The sequence below is a fragment of the Brachyhypopomus gauderio genome, chromosome 5 (assembly GCF_052324685.1).
Source record: "Brachyhypopomus gauderio isolate BG-103 chromosome 5, BGAUD_0.2, whole genome shotgun sequence".
In the NCBI taxonomy this organism is placed as follows: domain Eukaryota; kingdom Metazoa; phylum Chordata; class Actinopteri; order Gymnotiformes; family Hypopomidae; genus Brachyhypopomus; species Brachyhypopomus gauderio.
Genome location: NC_135215.1, coordinates 5543776 through 5559525, shown reverse-complemented (window position 1 = coordinate 5559525; position 15750 = coordinate 5543776). Strand labels below are relative to the sequence as shown.

The window sequence follows — 15750 nt, the reverse complement described above, 5'->3', positions numbered from 1 at the left end:
ATGTTATGTACAGATATAACTTCATGTAATGTCATTAATTTACTAATTTGGGTATCATAAAGATGTTTGCGCTTGACGTTTGCACTGTAAACCCTGATGTTAAGAACTCTATAGACACGAATCCAACTCTTATTAATGTCAGAGTATCTTTATTAATGTAAAAAAAGGCGTTCATGTGATATCCAGATAGTACAAACAGACATTAAATAAGTAAATCTGGTGTTGGTACATAAACTCTTGATTCTGGTATCATCATGATTGTGGATTTTATTTAATGATGATGAATGACTCAACTGTAATCTCAGGAAACCAATTATGACACTTAGGCTGTTAAATGACAACTACAGCAAGTGACCAATTTAATCTATTACACGATAACAACAGTAGGTGACCAAATTAGTCTATTAACTACATGATAATTACGTTATGCTTCATGACCCCATTCATCGTTTAATTTAGGTATTCACATTTCTATGTTTATTTATTTTGTATGATTTTTCAAACATTTTAAAACTTTTTTTGTTCTTGCAATTTACAAGCAAACAGCAAAATCCACTTAAATTAATGTAGTGTTGTATTAACCAGATGCAACCAGCAACATATAGTGTCTTAAAGTTTTAATTCAGCACTGGGGTTTTGCTGTACACACATATTAATTATTTAAGTATTAAGTACATTATTTAAGTTAAATATTTCATCAAGTTGAGAATCGTATGAGGTAGGTTTAGACTATAAGTTTGCGTCCTGCAGAACTTCCAAGTGGCTCTCACATCTGGTGATGACCCCACCTCATCCTCTTGACGTAAGAACTCTATGGTTCTATGGGTTAAATCAAAACCACACTGACTGTCATTTTAATGAATTAGTGATTTTTTTCGAGCTATTCAATTAGGCCTATTTGATTCCTGTATCACCAAAATACTCATACTGAGCTCATACAAATTTATCGTTTTACTTTGGATAGTAAGTGCACTGCTGGCAGTAGTCCAGGATTGGTAAACAGAGTCCAGGTCAGATCTCTCAGTTATGTAATGTCATCGGGGTAGAGGGGCTTCTATGGGGGGCGTCACGAAACAGGACGAAACGCGCTCACACCATCTCTGATGGCTGAACATAATCAGTGGCAAAGGGAAACAAATAATTCAGAATTTCCCGACAGTCGTATAATGTTTAACTGTTACAGGATTCTCTCGCTTTCTCTGAATCACAAGTCTGTCCAGGGTACACTGTTCCACATTAATTTACAAATGATAAAATCACAATTCAAATGAATTTAATAACGCCTGATTACTGATTGTCATTCTCTGTTATCAGCCTTTGACCTTGCAGATAAAAGCACTTTGGCTCCGGTAAATCACGACATGATTGTCTCTTACCGGAAGCGAGCTGATGTAAAGAGTAAGAGATAATTCTAAGTGCATGCCTAGGTCTTGGCAACAACTATTTGTGATATACTGCCAATTATGTGATGCTGTTAGAGAATCCTAATTCATATATAACGTCCATATTATTGTGCGCAGAGGTCGAGTAGTAAATAAGGCAGAGTAAGAGAAACGTTAGTTATATTATTATTTTTGAGAAACTCACTTCATATATTTACGTGACAGCTTCTCGAGAACAATGAATACATTCTATCCTGAAGGAGAATCAGCGTCTTATAACGTTATGAGGAACAAGGCCTCGTCCCAGGCCCATGGAGGCAAATGCGCATAGTGCAGTAACGTGAAAGTAAACAGCCCATTCTGCTGTATTAACATAACAGCTGAAAAAAGGGGTTATTGGAAGTAAAATAATCGCTTAACGTTTCCTGTTAGTTGTATATCATCGCTGTAATGGCTGTGAAGTCAGCGTTCATAAGTAGTTGGGGTGGTGTTAGGGGAGGGGTGGTGTTTTGCGTGGTTGCGTTGCAGCCTAATACACCGCACGCGATGGCCACATGTCGGAATATCTGTGGCGACCTGTTAAAACACATAAACCACATCCCGGCCAATAAAACGCCGAGCGCATAGTCCCACTCCGGTACCGACCAAGCAGGGATCCAGTCACGTGGGAGGTCCCTTTAAGTTCCTATTGAGGAAGGCTGCGCCGTCACATGATGGACATGATATGATGAAAAGCGAACAGGAGAGCGCAGAGTGCCCATGGCTACAAAACAAGACCTTGAAACTACGCAGTAGCGAGGCGAACACCCCGTCCTCGCTCGGCACAGTTACAGGGCACTGATCGAGTCGGGCCACAGCTGCGGTATCCACGACGCACTTGATGGCGATGGTGGGACTCCGCTACGTAGATTGCACCTGCCGCCCATAAAAAGACTTTGACGAAAGCTTTTTTGCGCTCAGATCGGGACATAAGCCGCAACAGTAAGTGAAGTTATTCTTAGTTTCATACGGTTGGCACGCAGCTGGACTGTTGCGTGCTGGCACGCAGGTGCGTGTGCGATCAGAGACGACATTTGGGGCTGTGAGAATACGTCGAGGGTCCGCCTCACATCACCGACGTGCACTGCGTCCAGAAGGCGCCCAGAGCTATTATAACACGCATCTGAACATGTAATGAGCTCCTGTTGCCGAGAGAAGACGTTTGATTGCCACATGGCTCTTCCAGCCCGTCTCTGCCAACGTCCGCATTCCAAGCTCTGTTGCGCAGATTAAAATTCAAAGTTCGCGTTAACGGTGAGTTTGTACTGTTAGATTATAGCCTCGCAAACCCGTTTGTCGTGGGCTGCGCTGTTGAGACGAATGATATTTGCGTTAAACCTCGAGCTATAACTGTACAGTTCCCGTGAAGAACCTCACGCCCCCTAAGTGCGTAGTTACCAGAGGATGTCAGCTGTAGGCTGTGTGCGCTACGGTGCACATCTAAATTGCCCACAGCCTGTAACAAACACAGCCACGGTCGAGTTCTGCTGTTTTAATCAACGACGACACGTCCGAAAGCTCCGCGGCTTATATAAACGCACAAGACTTCCACCGTGTACTGCGGGGACGCACTTTTCATAAGTTGCGCTGCTTTTTCAGTACCAGCGTCATCATTACACAAGATAAAGCGGAATCGAGATCGGTTAATATGAACCTGACACTGAAATAGGATAAAGTCTGGTTAGAAGACGACGGGACGTGGCTGGACGTATACGCACAATGTGTAAGAAATGTATATCTTTTTCATTTGAACGTTCATTTGACAACATCGTCTTTTTTTGTTTGTTAAAGCCTCGTATAACATTCAGTGTGTCAAGGTTGTCATCTCAAGACCTGTTCATTTTGTTGTGACGTAGTAAGACAAAATCTGATCCATAAAATGCATCTGAAAACTTTGTTGGCAATTCTTTATCCCAACTTTTTCATAATTCAGTTGCAAATAATCTACAGCTTATCATTTAAAAAATTTCCGATCGAGCCTGTCGGCTCTTTTTAAAGTCTTGTATAGTCAACACGTCAAACGGCGTAGTCGGGTTTCTAGACATTGCATAACATACTAAATACTAAACGAATTGCCTAGACCGAATGTGGATCAAAAATGTGTTTAGACACCTGACCGAATACGGGCTATTTGACTTCTCTTTTAAACAAAGTCATGACTTTCGCAATAACATACGACGCCACTACCTTGTTGTGCTGGGACGGAGCACCTGACAACCGGATCGTGCACGCTGAAGTTGCGAGAACGCGCAACACGTAGGTTGAGAGCCGCGTCGCTCATTATAGCTAAACGGGCAGCTTACAAAGGACTTAAGGGCTAAAGGAGGTGAGTGATATATTAAATATATATATTATATATATATAAATATATATCGCTATACCCAAATCACTGATTGCAGACCTTAAGCGAATCTTAAGTGGAAGCCAAGTTCTCGTTCTCTTGAAGTAGGTCGGTGCGTAGCTGTTCCAGTTGAGAACGTTTAGTCAGAGGATGATATTGCACCTGTTTCGGTCCTATTGGAAAGTCCCATACATCGTTTAATAATACTGAAATGTAAACAAACTTGAGATATTCTAATTCAGTTTAAAGAATTTGTCTAAGTGTTATTATAAACCGCGTCTTTCAAAGCAACGGGTAGCATGATAAACAAACGATGGCACACAGCGTGTCATGCATTATGCTGTTTACGACACAAAATGTGTTGAGGTGCTGAACAGCTGCCCCTTGCTCGCTGGCACTTGTGGGGCGTAATGTCGAAACTGCCCTGTGTGCGGAGTCATCAAAGGCTCGTGGGCACTTGCGTGGTCAAGCATGGCGGAATCAAGATGACATCATTCATTAAAAAAAAGGACTGGTGTTGGAGACAGGAAGTAGTTTCTATGTCTTGTCTGTCAAACACGCTATAGGCCTGCTTAATTTTGCTTTAGCCACAATGTTCGGTTTGGTCACATCGGTGTATGGCTCTTAAAGTGACATCAGAATGACTCAGCGATGGGTTCCCTGGTGCTTTGCACTCTGCAAACACACTGTTAAAATCACTGGAAATGTAGGAACTTTTAATAGGCAAACAGGATTGTGCCACGTATGAGAACAGGGAGATGGGAGTTGTGCTGTCTTGGATCTGATTAAGTGGATTAGTAGGCACTGAGAAATTCTTTCCGCTCTGGCGTGAATTAATCAGACGAGTTCACACACCTCTACGCAGCGAACAACAATGAGATTAACATTTCATCCCAAATGAACCAAGCGCTGCTGACGCATGGGCGATTGCCATGGCTATAGCTGTGTGTGTGTGTGTGTGTGTGTGTGTGTGTGTGTGTGTGTGTGTGTGTGTGTGTGTGTGTGTGTGTAAATGTGTCCGAAAACAGACATCGTTTTGTGCGTCAGCAGCAGAGTTACAGCAGCAGTAATGATAGAAGCATTGTCTGTGGGGCATCCACAACCCTAATGGCACATTTCCAGGCCTCCAGCACGGAGGAGCAGCATCTGATCATCTGGTTCCACGTTCACCTTCTCCACCCCTCTAACCTCCCCTCTCCCTCCACCACACACAGGCTAGTGGTCTGTAAGAACACTGGGACTGCGCACAGCAGTTTAATGTGCCTTTCAGTTCATAAAATGCCCCCGGTTCCGGCTGCCTTGCCGTAAGCTACTTAGAGTTTTGATGAGTCAACAGTGGCGTAGCGAATGATGCAAATGTTGTTCTGGCAACCTCAAAACAAAACATTCTCAGAGGGAGAAGGGACCCTCACCATGAACAGAGATGGATATGGATATTTGTGATTTCCTGGAGAATGCAGCTCTACATATGTCTCTTCTAAATTCAAGTTTGGTTTAGGGTTTGCTATGCTTGTAACGCCTGTCTGCGTAAGAGGAGGTGTTTGTGGCTGGTTGCAGTAGGCAGGCTTCATGTATGTTTATTGATTGATGTGTTTGTGTATGTTGAGTTCGGATTGGTAAAGGAAGTGTGTCATTATGTTAAATCGCTTGCGGCGTTTCGCGTGGCATTATGTGTCGCTGTGCTGTAGCACCTCTTTCGAAATAGGCCACTCTGAAAGCCTGCCTCTCTCGGCAAGCATGGCAAAATGTGATTAGCGTTACAAGCGTCATAACTACGTAAAACCAAGAGGGAGCACAAAGACGCAAAGTTTCACCTGTGAGAATTGCGGTATTATTAAAAACAATAGCAGATCTCATTGCTTATTTATCTGACTCATACCTTCTTTAAAGGTATTTTTGCGTATGTATGTTTTTGTGTGTGTGTGTGGGGGGGGTGTTTGTGTGTGCTCAGCTGTGAAACTGCTGGAGGCAGTGCGTGTGGTCATGATTTTGCTGCTCCCATGTGACTGCGTGTGTTTACATCCGATGACGGACAGGGGGGAAGTGAGCGATGACGCAGGAGCAGAAGCTGCCGCCATTACCCCACTGCAGAGAGAGAGAGAGAGAGACAGACAGAGAGCGAGAGAGAGAGAGACAGACAGAGAGTGAGAGAGAGAGACAGACAGAGAGCGAGAGAGAGATCGGGGGCAAGAAAAAGAGAGGTAGTCTACTGTAAGATGATCCAGAGATGGCCTGAAACACAGAGAAGGAGATATAAACATGGAAGGTAAAAATATTGGATGGGTAGAAGACAGTGAGAGCGTGACAGACTGAGACGAGCGCACAATCTGCAATATGTGCTGCAACTAAACTGCACAGCCAGCTGAAGCCCATCGATCCTCGTGCACTGCTCTTAAACTCATTAGCTCTCCTTTCTCGAAATCCCAATTTTTTAACAAAACAAACCACCTAAACCACCCCACGGGCTTCGCAGTCCCTGTGCTCTCTCGGATAACAAGGTCTGGCTGGCCGGGTAAAGCATCGAGTCGAGCGTTAGCAGACGTCCATGTTTGCCCAGCCTGGGGAAGGCTGGTGGGAGGGCTGCCCCGGGGGTGGAGGGTATTTGTGCCCTGCTCCCGTAGCCAGCCCTCCGTTCCCAAAGTGCTGAATGGAAGAGGAATGTGCACCTGGCACTGGCTCCAGCCAGTGCGAAATCACATCTCACTCAGGATGGTCCTGACAAAGAGCAACTCTCCACGGACACTCCTCTCCACCTACTCCAAACCACATCTATCAAGACCGGGCTTGTGTTTGCATGTGTGTGCGTGTGCTTGTGAGGATTTGTATGTGTGCGTGTGTATGTGTGTGAGCGAGAGAGAGAGAGAGAAAGAGAGAGGAAAATGCAGGGAAGGGTGGGTGAGAAAGACAAACCACAGCTTTGAAAGTGACCGGCCGAAAGGGGATACGTTTTCACAGAGTAATGACACAAGCTTGACTTGGCAGAACCAGCCGTGAATGCTTTGATTGCAACCAACCAGAGAGGACAAGATGTTCCTTACGGGCAGTCCATCCCTGCCCCCCAGTGAAACCATGCGCAGCAGAGTGAGGAAAGCGGGTATGGCCGTCCGAGACCTGCCCCTCCGACTGATCACGACTTCCGTGCGGGGCTTTGCGCTCGCTACATTCAGCAGTGCGGGAGCTCTGGTAACCTTGATGATGGAGAGCCATATGACCGAGTAGCTTGGCTGGGATGCTATTTAGCAAACGTTGGCTAACTTTCCTAGATAGGCTTGCAGTAAGAAATGACCAGCTACACTTTTGTTCAGAGCTTCTCACGTTGGTCAGTTGTGTAGCCAAATGAGCCGTTGTCGGGTTTTCTCAGCCTCCGAGCGTCAGAGTGAATCATCATTGTTGTTGGACCCTGGCAGTGGGCTTGGTGGTGATTGGACGATCTTGTATTAACAAATTTCAGTGTGATGGAATGTTGATTAGTTCGCTGCAGTCTTGAAGGGAGCCAAGAAGTGAGGTCGCTTGTTTTGTTGAAACACGAGGCCTTCTGGGGCAAGTGGAAATCAGGTCAATTCCACTGGGCCATCTCAGTCAGAGGAAACGCTAGCCTCATCCCATATTTAAAACACACCATCCCTCTGCCTCTCGCCTTCTGTGTTTCTCTCTCTCTCTCTCTGTGAAGAATAAACCGAATGCATCGAGGTGAAGCGAGTAAGCAGACACAAAGAAAGTGCTCAAACACATCGATGCAGCCCATCACGGCAGCCAGCAGGACGCTAGTGGACTCTCCACCCTAAAACCCTGTTAGTGCTATAATTACTGCCACCTGGGGCCTGGCGCACATGCGCCTCTCCAGTGGAGACCGCCTCGAGTCCACTTGCTCTTCCTGTCCGCCCGGATACTGAAAGCAGCGGCCAGTCACGGCACCCGCAACCATCCAGCAAATCAGCCAATCTCGTTGGTGTTCACAGGGTTACTGTCAGGTCAGTTAAGATGCCCCCGACATAACCTCAAGACTGCTTTGATGGTAGTAGCTTAAAGAGCACATGTTATTTCACATCCTTGTTTAGTACACAGTTCTGTGGCATACTCAATTGTGATTGGTAACTCATACCATTTGGAGATCTGTTATTTCTGAAGGACAGATTGAATAAAGCGTGTTTGATATGAGCACGCACTGTAACTATAGGTTCCTGATAAAAATGTTCCTCATTGTAAACAACTTATAAAATAAATTCATAACCAGCATTTTGTGAGAAGTTATTGATGTAGCCATGTAATGAGTGGGATAATGTTCAGACAGCCAAGCATTATCACACAATACACCCCTCCATGGTGACACAAAGCCCTTGTGCGTCAACAATTGTATGAACAAATTGTCACATATTCATATCTAACAACAAAATGACGATAATTTGGTTCTTGTAGAGACTCCCTTATTTTGGATTTCAGCTGTGTGAGTTGAATAAAGCAGTGAATCAGAGGCATGGCTGCTGAGTCTGAATTCTTGCTTTGTGTTTACAGGAGTGGCTGCACAATAGACCGAGTCCAAATGTTCGTTATGTAATGGCCGGCTGGGCTCGTGGAGCCAGCAGTGAACATGCGTGAGTGCCTCGTTAACGGAGACACGAGGCAGTCGCTGCTAATTCGTGGTTTCAGGGCTTGTGGCATGTCCTGCGGAGGGAGGTGCAAACTCGCGAACATGCCTTGTGTTGTACATGTTCAAACGTACAGTAGAAGATGGGCTCGTTGGACCCGTATGTTGGACGAAGGCCTGTTGTCGGCTTGTTCACAGCACTGTTGGAGTAGGGTGTGTGTGTGTGTGGTTGTGTGTGTGTGTTTGGGGGGTGAGGGTGGGGTGATGCTGGTTCATTCTCACTAGTGAGTACATTCTGCCACTCTCCCATTACGAGCTTTTTCTTCTCTGTCTCCTCTCTGTCTCTCTTTGTGCCTGACTGTCCCATATTTGATAAAAATGGTCCTGGTGTGACCGCCATATTTAGCCACCTTACTGATTCTCCCTCGTGAGTTGCTGGGACTTTTTCTGCATTACAGTAGAGCCATAAAGCCTACAGTCTACATGATGTAAAGCCCATATCAGTCTACATGCTGTAAAGCCTACAGTCTACATGCTGTAAAGCCCATACAAAACAACATGCTCTGAAATTAATATGAAGGCATATTAGCTGTGCCTATAGCAGTCTCCATGCTCTTAAGCTTGTTGTGGTCTGTATGCTTTAAAGTCAATTGCGGTCTCTGAAGCTTAGAGCAGTGTGTATGCTATAAAGCCTGCTGTGTTTATGTGTCGTAGCTGTCTAAAAAAAAAAAAATAAAAACATGCTTTACATGCATTACATGCTTTAATGCCCTACATACAGACAGACAGACAGACAGACAGACAGATGTATAGCCTTTCAGCAGATTTCAGTGACGATTATCAAGGCCATTTAGGCAAAACAACACATTTAACACCATAAAAACAAACACAAACGCAGTAGGCCTAATCATATTGGTGATGGATGGTCCACTGCTGAGGTGGTATTACATGTTGGTTGGTTGGTTGCTTAACTTATAAATAGTGCTTTAATCAATGAATAAGCGTTTATACTTCTTCTTTTTTTCTAAAAACAGCTGTTTTGGACTGATTTCAGCCAAGGTATTTAACATATCTGTTTTCCCCTTCGGTGAGTCAAAAGTGAACTCAGCTGCTCAATTTCCCGCCCACACAATGCTGTTACATCAGCCACACTGACGCCACCAATCAGTGACCGGGCAGTGTGGTCATCGTGACCGTGCATTCTCCCAGCCCCAGCCTGGCACAGACAAGTGTGCCTGTCTCCCCCTGGTGGCCGCCTGCGGCGCTTACCTAAACACACTGACAGGTGCTGATCTGAAATCTTTTTTTTTTTTGGGCGGGGGGGGGCTTTAAAGTGCTTGAGAGTGGCAGCCCAGGATCACAGCATAGTGGATGGGAGGAAGTGGGGTCACTAACGTGCGAGGCTCCAGCTAGAATTTCCAGAACCTTCTTCAGAGTGGCCAGCGAGCCCTTTGACACGACCCGTCCCCAAGCCAGACACGTAGGCAGCTGGTTGGCACACATTGTGGGAGCGGCTCGTTATGCTCCCCTGGTGTGAAACACAACACACTCACACACACACACACACACACACACACACACACACACACACACACACACACACACACACACACACACACACACACACACACACACACACACACACAAACACACACACACAGAAACACATTCAAATACACAAACCTTTATCTTTACATGAAGTATGTACTCACATGTGCCTGAACCACATACACGTTTCCACTGGTAGTCACAGACCCTAGCAGTTGGACACGATCACAGCTCAGTGTCTTTCTGTCTTTCCTTTCGTCTCACGTCCCTATTAATCCATTTAAGCTTGAAGTGTCTCTCTTACGCATTTGCACAGAAGACATTCTGTAACTTTAAAGTATAAATATAGTGTTACATGCTATGTGGTGTGTATGCGTTTAAATGTGAGTGTGTGTATATAAAAATATGTGCGTGTGTGTGTGTGTGTGTATGTGAATGTTAAGTGGGTGGAAGGAGTTATTTGTGACAGTTCTGATGTTGCTGCACTTCAGTGGTCTCACCTCTCTCTCTCTCTCTCTCTCTCTCTCTCTTTTCCACTTTCTCTCAGTCTTCTCTGCGCATTGTGCCAGTCGCAGTCAGAGTCCAGAGCTGCACAGCTCAGTGGGGCACGTTGCCCTGGTGGCCTTCTGTAGAGCGATGACGAGATGCACATCTACCGAGAGCTCTCACATATGCTAAAACAAACCCTGGCCCTTCTTCTGGAAAAGAATGCTAATTGTGCGGTAACGTCATTAATGCCGCGTGCTTTTGTCTCGGTTGAGTTCGGCCGCACTCAGTCGCTCTCGTCTTCCTTCTCTTCTGCGGCCACGCCCTTCGTCAAGCCCGTGGTATATGGATATACGTTACATAACCATCTGTCTCGTGGTCTCAGTGTCACGTGTCTGCCAATTACCAGCTCTCTACGCCACTGCAGTTTTCAGCTCAGAGTAGCCATCTTGTTCCTCTGTGTATATCAGTGGCTTCAGTTCCGTAACAAATACAGCTACAAGGACTCTTGTTGAAATGTGTACCTTACCTTTCAGTATAGGAAATTCTTCCAGGCCATGTATTTTTGTAGCAGTGTGTTACCATTAGAGGGCACCATTGCCCTCATCTTGAGAGAGATATACTGTGTTTCTACCTGAGTCCTCCGAGTGTTTATTATGGTGCAGTTGTTTTTTAACTGTATAGTTATATAACTTATGTTTAGCACTTCATTAGTTAACAGAAAAAGAAGCATATATATATGTATATATAATATGTGTGTGTGTGTGTGTGTGTGTGTGTGTGTGTGTGTGTGTGTGTGTGTGTGTGTGTGTGTGTGCATGCGTGCGTGCATGTGTGTGCGTGCTACAATTAGAGGCAAAAGCGTGGTTGTTTTTATGTCCCAGCTGGGTATTGGCTGCCGGGTTTGTGGTTTAACCTTACAATCCCGTGATGTCGTATCATGCTGAGGGAAGCAACACACACACATTAATTTAAACGTTGTACCTGCATAAACTCAGAGAGATGTTGAAGTGACACGTACCAACAATTTTACATTTACTTCTTATGTTCACATAGGGACAGTAACCTGTCCCATCAGTATAGCCATACATATTCATTTGCTCTTTCCACTTTGTCTGCCTGTCCTTCTCTCTCTCTCTCTCTCTCTCTCTCTCTCTCTCTCTCTCACACACACACACACACACACACACACACACACACACACACACACACACACACACACACACACACACACACACACAGACCTCCATGAGACTTGCTGTGGTCTGAATGCAGGAATTCCCTTCTGTTTCTGGATGGGTAGTAGTCTCATGCTACTTTATCCGGTTAATCATGTGTAACTTAACACAAAATACCCTATTGGTCACAGTCTCTTAATACTCCCATACATGCTGGCGTGTAATTGTGTGTGTGTGTGTGTGTGTGTGTGTGTGTGTGTGTGTGTGTGTGTGTGCGCGCGCGTGCATGTCATTGTCCCGCCAGGGCTGAGTAGAGCCCTTTTCTCCATTGGTTTGTAGGAGTAGGTTCTGACACTGCAGGGGATCAGCTCTTAAGCCCTCTGATCTGAAAACAGCACAGTCCTCCCACAAGACACAAGCATGCACTCACACACACATGTACACACATGTACACACACACACACACACACACACACACACACACACACACACACACACACACACACACACACACACACATCTTTGCTTCCTCTTACAGCCATAGACTAATGAAGTGTTGTATGTCAGCCTCATAGTCATGTCTTTCTAAAAGGATCCCATACAAGCCAGTGTCAGGTTTGAGGAAGAGGAGAAGGGGACCTTCCTCTGTTCATCTAGTTCTCAGTGCCGCAGTGTTCATGCGTGAGCAGCAGACCCAAATGTGTCTGCATGTGCTTATTATAAAATAGTGCCACCAATTACTAGTCTTGGTGTTTGACTTGAGTGGATAATAAGTCTGGGTTTGTGTTCATGCTATGGCAGTTTAACTTGTTAATATGCATTCAGGCCTGTAAATAAATCACATGACTCTATGCTCCAGCAGGTACCTTGAAGATCTGTGGGCAGATCCTTCATTATTTCCGTGTGGTGTATGGAGCGGGTGTGTGTGTGTGTGTGTGTGTGTGTGTGTGTGTGTGTGTGTGTGTGTGTGTGTGTGTGTGTGTGTGTGTGTGCATGTGAGCACTCGGGTGGGCACTTGTTTGGGCATGTGCACTTATGTCATTGGCTGTGCTGTCAGGACTGTATGGATCATGGATCATGGATCCTCTACATGGGAATCAACCTTTCATAGCCCTTAGCTGATCTAGTGTTTATCTAAATGTTACTCACACATGGGTCCACTGGGGAAGCAGGACAGGACGCCTTCTCATAGTTCATTAATAAATGAGCTCAGAATATCTAGTTGTGTGTGGAAAGTAAAGTAAAGTGTATTTGAGAACACATTCTTGTCACAAGCTCTAGTTGTTATGCATTCCAGGATTCAGCCAGTTAATTGGGCAGGTTCAGTGCTTTATTTGACATTATCAGCACTGGCCAATTTGGTATGTTTTATTTTTTATCTTTTTTTACTGCAGACAGTGCACATATCCTTTAGCAGAGACTATGGCAATATCAGAATAAAATAAATGTTTAACTTCTTTAATTATGTGGTTTATGTGTTATTACTGTCATATTGCATTTTGTCAGATAAATAAGAACAACATGGTAGTGGCATTATGCATCGCCTGTTAGCCGCCTGCTCTCAAAACGAAAACTTCCAGCAGTCGATTACTGCCCTGTTCCTCTATGCTCCCTATGTAGAGTTCAGAGTTGAAAGGTGAAGGTTGAAACACAGAATGAAGCACCTTCAAGCTGAGAAACTCCATAGCCATGGTGACTACTGGCAGGTTTAATTTGGGATTCACGATATCATGCCTCTTTCTGTCTGTCACCAAAATAAATGACAGTCAAGAAAGGTGATCCAGAAGGTCTGCACCAGAAGGTCTTCACCAGAAGGTCTGCTTCAGAAGGTCTTCACCAGAAGGTCTGCTTCAGAAGGTCTGCACCAGAAGGTCTGCTTCAGAAGGTCTGCACCAGAAGGTCTGCTCCAGTCCTAAATGTCGCGGCCATGTTCACTCGGCGGAAGTCGCTTAGCTCATATTTTTCTTGGCAAGTTTGTTGGGCGGGGCCTTGCGGCTGACAGATCTGACGTAGCAGCGTAGGATTGGATAAAAGTTCTGGGTCATTTTGCCGCAGTCGTTCTCCTTAGGGCTCGATTGTCATAGCAACCTGTCAGAGGTCAGCATCTGGGTAGGCGAGCGTGAGTCATTTTGCAATAAACTTCAGTGTGTTTCCCCCTCTTACAGAGTTTCACTGAACACGGCTGAGGCTGAGAGAGGAGATATGCAGACAGAGAGAAGGGAGCACAGACCCATCAGATGGAAGGCACAGGGAAAGAGAGAGTTAGCTTCTTCATGTAGCTATGAAATGCTGAAGACAAGAGCAGCTTTGAGCATGTGCGGTACCCAGACTACAGACACATATACACATCTCTCCTGTGCAAGCATTTAAGAGGTCACGTTTAAACCCTCCACAGGCCATATCCTTGACTAGATGCCTTGTACGGTTTCAAACCCAGACCAGGCGAAAAATGTCATAAGTCTCTGAAGCTCTTTTTTGAATGATTATGCAACTCCATAGCAGAATAAACATGTTGGGTTATGTTTCCTCTTAAGTGTACAAAGTACACTTGGACTCAATGGCACATCTGTTCTGTGAGGTATGCAGAAACAGCAGCCTTTCTTCACGGCAGAGCTTGAGACTTTCTCTGCTTTAGCGAAACAATTTGGTGTCAGTATCAGCTGTGTTATCACCTCACGCATTACTGTCCTGTTATAGCAGGGAAAGAGCACAATGGCTGCATTCTGTGCTCATGCAGGGTTAATTAAAGACAAAAGATAAAGTGGAAGAAAAGGTCACATTTATTACTGACATTTTACAGACAGGTAATATGTGTCATTGTCCTGCAACAATGGAACATATAAAGGGGCACAAAGTAAACAGGTAACAGGTCACAGACAGCAACAAAATTGTGAATGTATTACATTTACATATGTAAACTAAATATGACTATTGCTAAGTAGCTGAGGAATAACCGTAAACACCTACCAGTTGTGTTTTGAGATCGTGTGCTGCACTAAACATTTTATTTCAGTCATAATAGCTGATTAATTCCACTGAGCTTGCTGTCTTTATTCACACATACATGCTTTCTTTTGATTTTTGAAAATAAATGTCACATAATATGTCACTACGTTAATGAAGTGATACTGAGCTAGTGAAAAATAATGAACAAAATGTTATCCCTTTTCTGTGAGGAAAATGTCTCTAAAACAACGGCAAGGATCTGGTTAGGATGCTTACGCTAAGCTGAGTGAAGTTTATTAGCGCCAAATCCATAATCAGTGTCCGTGACAGTGCAAGACTGAAAATCCAGAGGTCTCTGACATAGAGACCAAATCAGAGTGCAAAACTAAAATTAAAAAGCCCAACAAAGACAAATGACAATAAGGAAACAGCGAATGCGAAATGCCACAAATGATAACTTGATAGCAATCGAACATCGAACAGTGGAACTCGTGGGCGTAGTGGAATGAAAAAAACGCAATAAAGAGGCGCAGATGACGAAGGGAAACGTGATGTTTTTAGCTTGTTTCTTTCTTTTAATTATCATACATTTTTGCTGTGAGCTACGTTAACTGTGTCCCAACAGAAGAAGTTTCCCCTAAGCATCTGGCTATGGACAGTATTAAAATGAACAAGAATGGATTGCCTTAAATTAATGTTGGCCATCACCACATTTTAAAAAACGTGTTAAAACATTCAGTCAAATTAAATAATTGAATCACATGCCCCATACAAAAGCCCACAAGTGTATAATACCCAAGACCGTAATCCTAATCCCACACAGTCAGACGTGTATGAGTGAAAACCAAATTATGCAGAATTCAAATAACACAATAAATTTGACACTGCAAAACAATGATTTGCAAAAACAATTCCTGTCCAGCTAAGGAAAACAGGTACAATGCAACGATCAGAGTTCTTTGACATAAACCAAATGTCTTCCCTGTGTTGTAAAAGTCAAGTTTGCAGCACTCTAAACATATAGAGAAGAGGGGGGGGGGGGGGGGGGGGGTGTTATATATATCGTGCCGCTCAGTCCGTTCTTGCAGATCCTCTGAGCTCTTACTTTTTCCCACTCTCATCACATTCAAGGCCTCCAGAAATACTCTAATATGTGAGGTCCAGGACCAAGTGCGTGTGACATTGTGGATGCATTTTTCATTTGAATGGTTGTGTGTGTGTATGTGTGTGTGTGTGTGTGTGTGT

The 15750-nt window shown here is 44.5% G+C and overlaps 1 long non-coding RNA gene across 3 annotated transcripts; it reads right to left on the bottom strand.

The window, feature by feature from the left end:
• Positions 1–156: 156 nt before the first annotated feature.
• On the bottom strand, positions 157–10701 carry LOC143514231 (uncharacterized). Of its 3 annotated transcripts, XR_013130799.1 has the most exons (4): positions 10396–10701; positions 9743–9875; positions 3609–5847; positions 162–819 (listed from the first exon to the last, which is right to left on the bottom strand). It is a non-coding gene; the product is annotated as an uncharacterized LOC143514231 (long non-coding RNA). The 3 variants fall into 3 exon arrangements; XR_013130800.1 differs by having other exon boundaries at positions 157–5847; positions 9743–9895; XR_013130798.1 differs by having other exon boundaries at positions 157–5847; positions 10396–10700.
• Positions 10702–15750: the final 5049 nt, after the last annotated feature.